This window comes from Astyanax mexicanus, chromosome 17 (assembly GCF_023375975.1).
Source record: "Astyanax mexicanus isolate ESR-SI-001 chromosome 17, AstMex3_surface, whole genome shotgun sequence".
NCBI lineage: Eukaryota > Metazoa > Chordata > Actinopteri > Characiformes > Acestrorhamphidae > Astyanax > Astyanax mexicanus.
The window spans coordinates 22,646,434-22,660,066 of record NC_064424.1 but is presented as its reverse complement, the minus strand read 5'-3'; the positions used below and the strand labels follow the sequence as shown (position 1 = coordinate 22,660,066).

The 13,633-nt window shown below is 39.4% G+C and overlaps 2 protein-coding genes across 2 annotated transcripts in view; both read left to right on the top strand.

Annotated features, from left to right (window-relative positions):
* Window positions 1-13,633, top strand: part of LOC103032132 (uncharacterized) — a 214,680-nt gene that overhangs the window by 171,850 nt on the left and 29,197 nt on the right. The gene's annotated exons all lie outside the window — the stretch shown is intronic.
* The window catches only part of LOC111188388 (protein NLRC5-like), a 118,628-nt gene continuing 114,051 nt past the window's right edge, over window positions 9,057-13,633 (top strand). The window contains exons 1-2 of the mRNA XM_049466662.1: window positions 9,057-9,229; window positions 9,420-9,467. The gene's annotated coding sequence lies outside the window, so the exon portion shown is untranslated. The remainder of the gene's footprint in view (window positions 9,230-9,419; window positions 9,468-13,633) is intronic.

The following is a 13,633-nucleotide window of genomic DNA, read 5'->3' as shown; positions in this document are numbered from 1 at the left end:
ATCTGAAAACGTTGCTAAAACTCCAAGATTTATGTCTGGGTTTTTTTAGAAACTAAGTAGGGTCACACCACCCTGTTTCCAGCTGTGAGTGACCAATCAATGCCCTCTGGAATTTATATATATATATATATATATAATATTAATATTCAAATATTGAAAACCTGATTGAAATATGTATTGGATTATAAATTATTTAATATTTAATAATGTTGGGCTTTAAAAGAATAAAAACCCAATATTTTAAATTATATATTCAAATATTGAAAATCCCACTTTGACTAGTATAGATAGATAGATAGATAGATAGATAGATAGATAGATACTTTATTGATCCCCGAGGGGAAATTCTGGTATGAACATTTGACTCTGAACTCTGATTTCAGTGAAAATGGGAAGAGGCCAGTCTCCCCTGTTACCAGCTGTGTGTCCTTAAAGAGTGACAGATCAATGCCGGTTGGTCCAAGATTTAAAGAGGAATCAGAGCCTCAAGAAAGGTGTGTATTATTCATTTTAACTCAACCTGATTGAAATATGTATCAGATTATAAATGTTGTAATATTTAATAATTTGGGGATCTAAAAGAATAAAGCTCAATATTATACTGTATATTCTATATTAAAATATTGAAAATCACACATTGACTAATATAAACATTTGACTCTGAACTCTGATTTCAGTGAAACTGGGAAGAGGCCAGTCTCCCCTGTTACCAGCTGTGTGTCCTTAAAGAGTGACAGATCAATGCCGGTTGGTCCGAGATTTAAAGAGGAATCAGAGCCTCAGGAAAGGTATTTATTACTTATTGTGGATCTTTCATTGAATTCAAGGAACTCTGTTAAACGTTGGCATAAACAGTATATTTATAAATAGTATATTTATACTAATCTCAAGATATGGCTTTATAACTGTGGTCAACCTTGTTTTTACTGCTATAATGCCTTTTTCCTTAATATTATATTTATATATACAGCTCTGGAAAAAAAAATATAGCAACCACTTAAAAATAATCAGTTTCTCTGATTTTACTATTTATTGGTCTATATTTGAGTAAAAATAACATTTTGTTTTAATTCTATATAACACTGGCAACATTTCTCCCAAGTTACAAATACACATATTGTCATTTAGAGCGTTTATTTGCAGAACATGAGAAATAATGAAAAAGGTACAGTGCTTTCAAACCTTAAGTAATGCAAAAAAAAAAAAAAACAAGTTCATATTCATTGAGAAACAATGCTAATGTTTTAAGAGTTCAAAAATCAATATTTGGTGGAATTACCCTTATTTTTAATCAAAGCTTTCATACATCTTGGCATCCTCTCCACAAGTCTTTTACACTGCTTTTTGGTGACCTTATTCCACTCCTGGCACAAAAAATCAAGCAGCTTTGTTTGATGGCTTGTGACCAACTTACATCTTATATGATTACATTCAGAGGTTTTTCAATGGAGTTTAGTTCTGGAGATTGACCGTCAACGTATTTGAAGGTCTGTCGGCAACCGTAGGATGACATCAAGTGACCTATGAAAGAAATGGCAAATAGCAGCTGGGGTGAAGTGCATGGAAAGAACAGTTCTCTTAGAGGCAGGACTCACTAGAAAAATGACCTTCTTCAATGAGAAGCAAAGAAGATCCAGGCTGAAGTTTGCAAAAGATCATAAGAATTGGACTGTAGAGGACTGGAGTAAGATCATCTTCTCTGATGAGTCCAATTTTCAGCTTTGCTCAACACCTGGCCATCAAATGTTTAGATGAAGACTTGCAGAGGTGTACAGGCCTAAGTGTCTTGCACCCAATGTGAAATTTGGTGGAGGATCAGTTTTTATCTGAAGATGCTTCAGCAAGGCAGGAATTGGGCCGTTTTGTTCTTTCTGACTAACACATGAATCAAGCTGCAGACAAGGTTATCCTGGAAAATCATGATGACTGTTTTATTCAGCAGGAAAATGCTCAACTTAACACAGCTAGATCAATTAAGGTGTGGATGAAGGACCACCAGATTAAGACAGTGTCATGGCCAGCCCAATCTCCAGCCCTGAACCACATTGAAAACCTATGAAATGCAGTGTGAAAGACTAGTGGAGAGCATGCTGAGACACATGAAAGTTGATTAATTAATATAAACGTTTCACTCTGATCCCTGATTTCAGTGAAAATGGGAAGAGGCCACTCTCCACTGTTACCAGCTGTGTGTCCTTAAAGAGTGACAGATCAATGCCGGTTGGTCCGAGATTTAAAGAGGAATCAGAGCCTCAGGAAAGGTATTTATACAAAATCTGACTAAAATAATTGTACACGTTACTTAAAGCTGTCCGTAAGTTTTGGGATTTGGGGAATTGAGGGCCCTCTCTGGTAAGAATGGGTAACTGCACCGAGCATGCGGAAGAATCATTTTAAACGACGGTGCGATGCGGTCTTCTTTCACAGAGGATGAATCAGATTCCAGGTAAAGTTCAGCCAGAGAGAGCGAGAGAGAGCGATATAGTGCTCAGATAGAGGGAAATGTCTTCAGAGGATGTAAGAGAGTTGTTATACACGGCGGTCAGTTTTGTCAGTGTAAATACTGCATATTAGTCTAAAATATTTTAATTCCGATACATATTGTGATTTTTGTACGTTTGTAATGCAGGTAAGTGTAAATAAATTGCAGTGTGAAATAATATTCCATGTTGTAAAGCATATTTTGTACATGGCTGACATCAGTTATCTTTACTTTATGCACATCAACTGGTGTTCACTGTCTATTGTGTTCAACTGCACTACCTCCATTCTTCATTACACACACTAAAGACTGTATATATATATATATATATATATATATATATATATATATATATATATATATATATATATATATATATATATATATGCTTCACAGTAGGGATGGTGTTTTTGACTTGGTACTCATCATTCTTCGTCCTCCAAACATGGCGAGTGAAATCAAAAACTATTTGTTCTATTTATTTTGGCTGGCTGGTTGGATGGTTGGTAGGTAGTACACAAAGATACAAAAGGATAAGATACATATAAAAATACATTAAAATAAAATATAAAGTATAAAAGTACAGTCTTTAGTGTGTGTGTAATGAAGAATGGAGGTAGTGCAGTTGAACACAATAGACAGTGAACACCAGTTGATGTCAGCCATACAGATCCTACATTTAGCAGGACAAACTTGTAGATATGTTTACAGTGGATAGTGAATAAACTACTAGTGCAAAATAGGGTAAAACTATAAAAAATGTAATAGGCATCAGCAAGGCTGAGAGTGTGTTCATAGATGGGGGTGTCACAGAGAGCAGGACAGGGACAGCAGTCTGCCACTGAATCTGCCTGGTGATGGTGCTGTGCAGAGGGTGGTGAACATTGTTCATGATGTTCAGCAGCTTGCTGAGGGCTCTCCTCTCTGTCAGTGGTGTTAAAGACTCCAGCTCTAATCCCAACACAGAACCAGCTTTCCTCACCAGCCTGTCTAGTCGTCCAGCATTCCTGTTGCTGATGCTGCCTCCCCAACACACTACAGCGTAAAAGAGGACACTGGCTACCACAGACTGGTAGAACATCAGGGGGAGTTTCTGGCAGATCCTGAAGGACCCAAGCCTTCTGAGGAAGTACAGTCTGCTCTGTGCCTTCCTGTAGAGGGAGTCAGTGTTCACTGACCAGTCCAGCCTATCGTCCAGGTGCACACCAAGGTATCTGTAGAACTTGACCACTTCCACATCCACGTCCTCGAAGGAGATTGCTGAGCAGAGGGCCTGGACCTCCTGAAGTCTATGCACATCTCCTTGGTTTTAGAGTTGTTCAGCTGCAGATGGTTCTTTTTGCACCACACCACAAATTCCTCAACCAGGGTTCTGTACTCCCTCTCATCACCATTACGCACACACCCCACAACTGCAGTGTCATCAGAGAACTTCTGCATGTGGCATGACTTTGAGTGGTATTTGAGGTCTGTGGCCTGATGTGTACAGGGTGAACAGGACTGGAAAGAGAACAGTCCCCTGTGGTGCTCCTGTGCTGCTGATCACTGTATCAGAGGAGCAGTCCCTGATCCTGACATGTTGTGGCCTCCCAGTAAGGTAGTCAGTGATCCAGGTGACCAGGTGCATATCCACCTCTATCTTCATCAGCTTATCTCTCAGTCTCTCAGCAGTAGGGGCTGGATGATGTTAAAGGCACTGGAGCACCCTCACAGCACAACCCCCCCCATCCCCCCCCCCCCCCCCCCCGGGTTTCCTGATGAGAGTGAGCTCTGTGCCAAAGATGGAGAATGGCGCCTTCCACTCCCACCTTTTCCCGGTACGCAAACTGCAGTGGGTCTTCAGCATGGTGGACCTGAGGTCATGTGAGATGTCAAAGCAACCAGCCTGTAGTCATTCAGCTCCTTTGGGTGTGCCTTTTTGGGAACTGGAATGAGTCAGGTTGTCTTCCACGTGGCAGGAACCCTCCCAAGATAGACTCAGGGTAAACACATGTTGGAGGGACTCACCCAGTTGGACAGCACGTGCCTTGAGCATTCTGGGGCAAACTCTGTCCGGGCCAGCTGCTTTCCTGGGGTGAAGTCTCCTCAGCTGTCTCCTGACTTGGTCTGCCGTAAAGGTTGGTGGACTGGGGGAGCTGATTTGTCTGCTAGCTGATGGTGGTGTTGATGATGGTGATGAAGATGAAGATGGTGGAGGTGAGGGTAATGGCTGATTGGGTTCTGAAGGTGGAGGTCATGTAGGTGTGGTAACTGCTGCAGGAAGAGAGGAGGAGTAGGGGGTGGTGGTGGTGGTGGTGGTGACAGGGTGGTAAATGCTGCAGGAGGGTAGGAGGAGGGGGCAGCAGGAGCAGGGCAATCAAATCTGTTGTAAAAGTTGTTAAACAGATTTGCTCTGTCCACACCCCCGTCTACTGGATTGGTATTTTAACAGTGCAGCACTTCTGTGCTTCTCAGCAGAGGAAACTAACCTGATCATCTTGCTGTGAAGTTGTGCGAGCAGGTAATTGATTAGATGTAAAACGTTATTTTGTTTAGTGTTCTGGTTGTTGTTGATGTAAAAGTTTAGTCTGTGCCCTGCGGCGTGTCCTAATGTGTGTAACGAGCTGGGATGCAAGATTGCTAAGATAGCAAATAATGTCTGACGGCTGATTGTTTTTATGGTTTATTGTTAGGTTGTAATCAGTCAGTGGTGCACCTGTGTTTTTCATTGTCAAGATAACAATACTCCAGCAAATAACCTGGACATCTCGCTTCCAGCATGCTCAGCTTGTTACACACACACAGGCATGCACAGATCCAACCTTCACATCAACAATAAAATAACATTGGTATTCCTGTAAATTACCTGCTCACGCATCTTTACAGTGTGAAAAAGTGGGTCAGTTTCCTCTGCTGAAAAGTGCAAAAGAGCTTTGCTGTTAAAATAGCATTCCATCAAAGTCAGAGCACATTTGGCTCTCAATGGGAATGGCAAGTGACATGCTGATTGGTGTATTTCATAGTACACCTAAAACACATCCATGATCAACGAATTAGTACATGCCTTTTTTGGCCTAATAAGGCATATTTCTCTTTGTTACAATAGCAAACATATACAAACACTGCCTAAATCAAACTTCACGGTGTGTGGTTAAGGGCTCGCTTATAGATTGTTAAAATAGGACCCAATGTCTTTTTTATCATTGTTGTGGTTACCTTGTATGCTAGACAGTGTTGGGCACGTTACTTTGAAAAAGTAATTAGTTATAGTTACTCGTTACTTCTCCAAAAAAGTAACTAACGGAGTTACTCCACTATAAAAGTAACTAGTTACCAGTAAAAGTAACTATGCGTTACTTTTTATTATTCGCCCGTCAAAAAAAAGGAAATCAATTATGCATTTACTATTATTATTAGAAAAATAACAAACGAAAATGAACCCAAAATGTTGACAAAAATATAATCTAACGAATTAAAAAAAACAAAACGAAATTCTCCACAGAACCAAAGAAAATTACTAAAACTTGTAATACTGAAAAAAACGGAAAAACGCGTCTGGGGATGAAATTAAACAAACCAAGCCACACTCAAAGGAAATATGTATATATAAACAAAACAAAATAATGGACAAAAACAACAATCTAATGACCATTAAAATGGTATTAATATAACAGCTTCACCAAAAGAGAATAGAGCTTAGATCGGGCCCAAAAAATCCGACCCGACCCAGCCGGAGCCCGTGCACGTTCTGCCCTAGCCCGAACCATGAACTGTCATTATGAGCCCGAGCCCGACCCGATCCGCCCCATAAACTGGCTGTTTTCGGGCTGTTTAAATGAGCGAAATATAATCAGAATTATGTTAATTAACACTGTAACATAAAAGCATAGATCTATTATTTAATTTAAATGATTTTTAAGAACAGCTGCACACAATGCTGCAAGTCAAACGCGGAGGCGTTCACGTGCGCCTAGAGCTACGTGATTAAATTTTTTCATTTTTATTATAGTTTAATTTCATTTATTTTTTTTTTTTTTCTGTTCAGTAAGTTTTTAGGGTGGGCTTGCTAGTTTTTATTAGTTTTCACACATCTCATCAGAGAGATCAATCTAAGAAACGTGAGAGAGAGAGAGAGAAAGAGAGAGAGAGAGAGACAGAGAGAGAGAAAGAGAGAGAGAGACAGAGAGAGAGAGAGAGAGATATTTGCCTGTTCTGGTATGAGCTACTCACAGGTAAATGTTCTCACACACTGTATCTCCTGTTTCTCTTTCATCTGCCTTGCACGCATATTGTAATCCCATACATAGTTCTGCAGTTTCTCAGTGTTTCTGTCGTATTTTGCGGCTAGCGCGAGCGCTTTACACAAGAACTAACGGACCACGAGGTGCACAACACCGCCCGCTGTACAACTCCGCTGTACAATAGCGCTTATAAATAAATTAAACACGAAAATAAGGGTATTCTATCAGTAATTTCAGTTTGTTTTAGTTAGTTTTATAAACACAAAATACAGTTCGAGATAGTTATGTTTTTTTCCTTTTAATTACCGTTTTTATTAGATTCAGTTAACACAAATATTTTTTCACTTTCAGTTTTCGCTATTTCGTTCGCTTTAGTGAACAATAATAATTGGTTACTTAGCAACATTGTGTTCGGGCAGAGAATCTGAGCTCTAAAAGAGAAAGCAGCAGCACCACAAAAACCGGAGCAGCTAAAAAGAGTTTAACGTCCTTAATTCAGAACTTGGGTTGTCCACGGCAAACACTGAATTTATTAGAGCAGCAAATCGTCACAATTGTGCCTCACTTCACCACGCCAAACCACAGGCACAGCGACCAGAAGCTCAAGTTCACCGGAAAGAAGAGGGGTTAACCAGGGCAAAGCGAAGTAAAAAAAAAAAAAAAAGTTAATAGAGCGGCTAAAGTAACGTGCAGTAACGGGGTGTCGGAAATGGTAACGGCATTATAGTTACAGTCATAGTAATTAGTTAGATTACTCGTTACTGAAAAAAAGTAACGGCGTTACTGCAAGTCAAACGCAGAGGCGTTCACGTGCGCCTAGAGCTACGTGATTACATTTTTCATTTTTATTATAGTTTAATTTCATTTATTTTTTTATTTTTTTCTGTTCAGTAAGTTTTTAGGGTGGGCTTGCTAGTTTTTATTAGTTTTCACACATCACACTCATCAGAGAGATCAATCTAGAGAGAAAGAGAGAGAGAGACAGAGAGAGAGAGAGAGAGAGATATTTGCCTGTTCTGGTATGAGTTACTCACAGGTAAATGTTCTCACACACTGTATCTCCTGTTTCTCTTTCATCTGCCTCGCATGCATATTGTAATCCCATACATAGTTCTGCAGTTTCTCAGTGTTTCCTGTCGTATTTTGCGGCTATAGCGCGAGCGCTTTACACAAGAACTAACGGACCACGAGGTGCACAACACCGCCCGCTGTACAACTAGTTTTAATGCTGTTACTCCCAACACTGATGCTAGAGGGGGATGGCTTGTCTGTGACTGGGGAATGGTCATGCACATTGAGTACTGCGACTAATGCAGTCATAATACGAATACTTAAGTCAGGTTCCATATTTAGCTGTTTCTGTGGCCCACAAACAAAGCAGCCCACCAGATATTGCCCCGCATGCTCCCTTATGTCCAGATTTTGGCATAACCAAAATCTGGATTGTAGCTGTGCAAAATTCAGTAAACAGACATGACTTTTGAATGGGTCTGGCAATGGAAAACCAAGAAATTCATCTGGAAAGAAAGCTAGCTAACACCATTAAAACCTGCATATGGTAGTGAGGCCTGTTGCTCAAAAGTAGCCTACACAGGGGCGCAGAGTGGTCCAGCGGTCTAAAGTGCTGCCACTATGAGTGGGAGGTTGCAGGTTTGAACCCCAGCTCATGCAGCTTTAAATCAACCGCCGGCGCTCAGAAGGAGCAAATTTGGCCCTGCTCCTTCCGGGTGGGTATAGGGTGCTCTGTCTCCGCAGCACAGGGCGTCTCTGAGCTGATGATTTGGAACTGAGTCGCTGCACTTTCTCTGCAAAGGGACCAGCTTAACTGGTCACTGTAAATGAAAGAATGAATGGGGCCATGTATTGTGAGATTTTAAGTGCAAACCTCCTTCCATCAGCAAGGGCATTGAAGATGAAACGTGGCTGGGTCTTTCAGCATGACAATAATCCCAAGCACACTGCCAGGGCAACAAAGGAGTGGCTTAATAAGAAGCATTTTAAGGTCCTGGAGTGGCCTAGCCAGTCTCCAGATCTCAAGCCCATAAAAAGACCTTTGGAGGGAGTTGAAAGTCTGTGTTGCCCCAAAGCATCACTGCAATAGAGGAGATCTGCATGAAGGAATGGGCCAACATACCAGCAACAGTGTGTGCCAACCTTGTAAAGACTTACAGAAATCATTTGACCTCTGTCATTGCCAACAAAGGATATATAACAAAATATTGAGATGAACTTTTTTATTGACCAAATACTTATATTCCACTATTATTTGCAAATATTAAAAATATAAAAAAATTGTCTCTTATAGTTGAGGTCTACCTATGATGTCAATTACAGGCCTCTCTCATCTTTTTAGGTGGGATAACTTGTATATTTGGTGACTGACTAAATCCTTTTTTCCCCACTGTTCAGTAAATTAAAACCTCTCTCCTCTGTCTGTCAGGGACTCTAGAAAGACCACAGGCTCATTCGCTCCTAAAAAAAAGCCCCTGAAGCAGAACCAGAGTCGCAGTTGTGTTGCTCAGCAAAGGTATTCGCAAATTTACTCTGCTAAATGGAAAATGTGTCCTCTGTACTAAAAGAAGCCAGATTCTCACACTGTTATTTATTATAATTCATTCTAATTTAATACCTGATAAAATGTTCTATTTAATTTTAACTCTCCTACATAAATGATGTTAGTCTGTAATGCTCATGTGTGTTTTGTTTTTGGTCTTCAGACAGAATTCAGTATCTGTCTCTTCAGGAGAAAAACAAACTAAGGAAAGGTATGTAAGCTGCTTCCATTAACACAAATGGGCATTTTCATTTTGAGAAAATTTAGGCATTATACATCCATGTAACAAACACAATATTGTCTTAAAATGTGCAAAAATAATTCACTTGTCCATTTATAATTATTTGAATCAGTTTCAGTTGTTTTAAAGTTTATGTAGAATCAACAACAAAAAAAAGAAAACAGATTTGCTTACATTTTCTATGACATTTGTTTCAGTCCAGACTGTGTGAGCCAAAGATATTTCATGTTTTGTCTGGTATTCTTAATTCAATTTATTCAGGAACATCCATTTCTACACTATTGTCGTATTTTTTGCACTATAAGGCAAACCAAATTGTAAGACACACTATCAGACTATCAATAAACAGATATTTTCTGGTCTATTTTCATACATAAGGTGCCCTGGAGACACTATAAGGAACGTCTAATTTTAGCAGGTCTTGCCGCTGGGTGGTGGTGGTGGTGAGGGGGCTAACTAAGCTAAGTAAACAAAACTGTAAAACATAAAACTTTAAAAAGACTTTCTTTTAAAGTTTAATGAGCGCTGGATGTTAAATTACACAGATTTCTCTCCTGAAAACTGTTTATTTTGGTGAGTAAAGTGCTTTTTTTTTTTTTTTTTTAGAGTAAGCTTAGATTACCGAATTTCGCCAGCACTATTCTGGAGCATTTGCATTACCGGCTAACCACTTAGCTCCTAAACTAAACTAAAACTCCCGAATAACAGTGCAATTTGGGGGAGTGGCTTTACTTCTCCATATAACCTGACGGGTAAAATTTATACATGAGATACACTGTATTAAAAAGGCACACTGATGATTTTTGGGAAAATTAAAGGATTTTAAGTGTGCCTTATAGTGCAAAAAATACCAAGACACCAAGCTCTAGAAAATGAGTGAGTTTTGGGGGGAGGTTACAGAAAAACTTGGAGATATGTTCCATTTACGTTATTTTTTTTTAAAGTATGCATTCTTGCATGTATTAAAACAATTACAATGACAGAACTTAATAGAATAAAAAAATACAAACACAAATTATTACACCACAAATCATCACACCATTTTACTTCAATTTAGAAATAAGAAAAGGTATGGGCGCCGAGTGGTCCAGCGGTCTAAGGCGCTGCCACTATGAGCAGGAGGTCGCAGGTTCGAACCCCAGCTCATGCAACTTTGCCATCAAGCTGCCGGCGTTAGAGGGAGCAAAATTGGCCCTGCTCCCTCTGGGTGGGTTGATGGCGCTCTCTCCCCACATCACTCCTAGGGTAATGTCTGCAGCACAGGGCGTCTGTGAGCTGATGTACCGGAGCCGAGTCGCTGTGCTTTCCTCCAAGCACGCTGGCTGCTCGGCAATGCTGCATCAGCAGCAGCTCGAAAAGAAGCGGTGGCTGACTTCACATGTATCGGAGGAAGCATGTGTTAGTCTTCACCCTCCTGGTGTGTTGTGGCATTACTAGTGATAGGGGGACTCCTAATGAGTGGGTTGGGTAATTGGCCGTGTAAACTGGGGAGAAAAATGGGAAAAATTAGAAAAAAAAAAAAAAAAAAGAAATAAGAAAAGGTCAAAATCTCTTGTATATCAAGCTTTGTGTTTATGAAAACTGAGCAGTCAATGCCAGATCGTTCCAACTTCAAAGAAGGATCAGCCTCTCAGGAAGGGTGTTTCTTTTAATTCTGCTTAAACCACAAGAACCTAAAGAAAACAGTGCATTTTAAAAGTACGTAACTTGTCTGCTTTTTACAACTGAACTCCTAATTTATAGAAAACAATATAAAAATTGGCCAGACCCTAAAAACCTATAAACTAAAATAAAAAAAACTTAAAAGTGTAGATTTAACAACTATACACAGTATATTCTTAAGATTTTGAGTTTGGTAAAACTAAATTTTGTGCCAGTTTGGACAGATGGTCTTGAAGATGAATACATATAACATAACTGTTCAGAATAATACCCAGTTCAGAATAATTGATATTAATTTATAATCTTTTGTAGTCAATCAACTGCTTACAGTAATCATTAAAATGTGGTACTGGATTAATGTGTTCTGTTTTTTATTATTATTTATTTATTTACGTGTTAATGATTTGCTTGACTGGATAAAAATGTTCTGTTCTTATAATTACACATGTGGACAAAATTGTTGCTACACCTCGGTTAATAAAAGAAAAATCCACAATGTCACACAAATAACTTGAATCTGACAAAAGCAATAGTAAATAAAAATGCTATGAAAATGAAAAATTAAAGTCAGACATTGCTTTTGAACCATGTTTCAACAGAATTATTTGAAAAAAATATACTCATGAAACAGGCCTGGACTGAAATTATAGTACCCTTAATATTTTGTTGCACATAAAAATTTTGCAACAAAATGTGATTTTCTAATCACAATTGTGTAGCAAAATGTGATTTTTTATGTCGCTAGAATTTGTTTTTATTTCGACCAAATAACTTGAATGTGTCTCATTTCCCTAATCAATAACCAGAGAGGGTTTATTTCCTGGCAGGGGTGCTAAATTCGGCACATTACCAGCTTTCCACATCCCATAGTTGTGTTAATCTTCAGGAGTGAAGTGACCATTACAGATAATGGAGTGCACAGATGCTTTCCACTGTGCCCTTTTAAAGTTTACAAATTTTGTCCACTTTTTGGATATTTTAGGTCAAAAATAAGGCGGAAACCTCCTGCATGGGGTGAACACCATCTCAATCTTTAACCAGTTATCTATAAAGCTGGCATGATTTTCGGCACCCCACTTGGACATCCATCACTTCTAATTTTATTAAAAAGTACCAAGTGTAATAGTAACAGCCTAATATCCATGTGCATTGGATTTTATGTGCGACCATCAGCCAAGGACCCAGAGTGTGGTGTAAAACTGGAGATGTGACCCAAATCTACAATTGCACATTTATCAAAAAATACAAACAAAAGTGATTCAAACTAAAGAAAACATTAAATATTTACAAATACTCACAAGAGGATCGCTTTGAGGCCAATCCTCATTCTTTTCACACTCATTATAAACCAAGTGTTCCTATTAGCGGCTAGCACACAGTGTTGCCCAAACATCTGGCAGAGTTTCGTCTTCTCTGAGAGTTCCCGAGACTGAGTTGACTAAAAGGGCATTTAGACAATATGCCCTGGTAAAGCAATACCCCTTAAGGGGTGAAACCTCATTAAACATAAAAAAGACACAAACAATTACACAAATAACATTATTTTACACATAAACAGGTTATGACTCAACAGGTAAGTGATCACTTGTTTCCTACACATAAATCAACTTCTTTTTTTTTTTTTTGCAGGTTACCCAAAACACCAGCACCCTCTCCTTCCCTGAAGTTGGATCAGTCAAACAAGAAGAAGTTGCCTTTGCCTTCCTCTGACCCTCAATGCAGCAGGATTAAAAGGTAAATACATTCAATGTTGCTCTGGTGATGGGGTACCTTGCCACATCACGCACCCCTCCTTTTTGAGTCAGTCACACCCTTTGTGACATGAGAGTTAGTCAGCTGTCACATTGTCTTTTCCCTTACAGTAGCAAACCTGAAAGTGAAAAAGTTCCAACGACAAATACCAGTGTGTTGTTCTGGCATTAAAGTTCTGCATCCAGCTCATCAATTGATGTGTGTGATGATCAGTCTCTAAAACAAAGTCCTGAGCTGTCAGATAATATCTCAGAGAATCTAGACGCCATTTGACAGCAAGAGCCTCTTTCTTAACCGTGGAACAGTTCAGTTCTCTTGGGAAAAGTTTTCTACTGATATATAGTATGTGCCTACGATTTTCCTCAATGCCCTGAAACAAACCTGTTCCCAGTCCATTCCGAGACGTGTCTGTCTGTACGATAAAAGGTTTGCTAAAATCTGGACTTATTGAAACAGGCTCTGAGCACAAGCCATCTTTTAGATCAGTAAAGGCTGCATTGCACTTCTCAGCCCATTTAACTCTCTATGGCATGTCTTTATGGTTAACTCAGTCAATGGGATTGCTCGGTCTGAGAAGTTGGGGATAACAATGACCAATCGAACAGGCCGAAAACCGACATCACAGGTTTTTTAGTGGTGGGTATGGGGCTATTCCTGATGGCCTCAACCTTGTCCATCTGCAAGCAGATGACACCTCATCCTAGGATGTATCCTAGATAGGA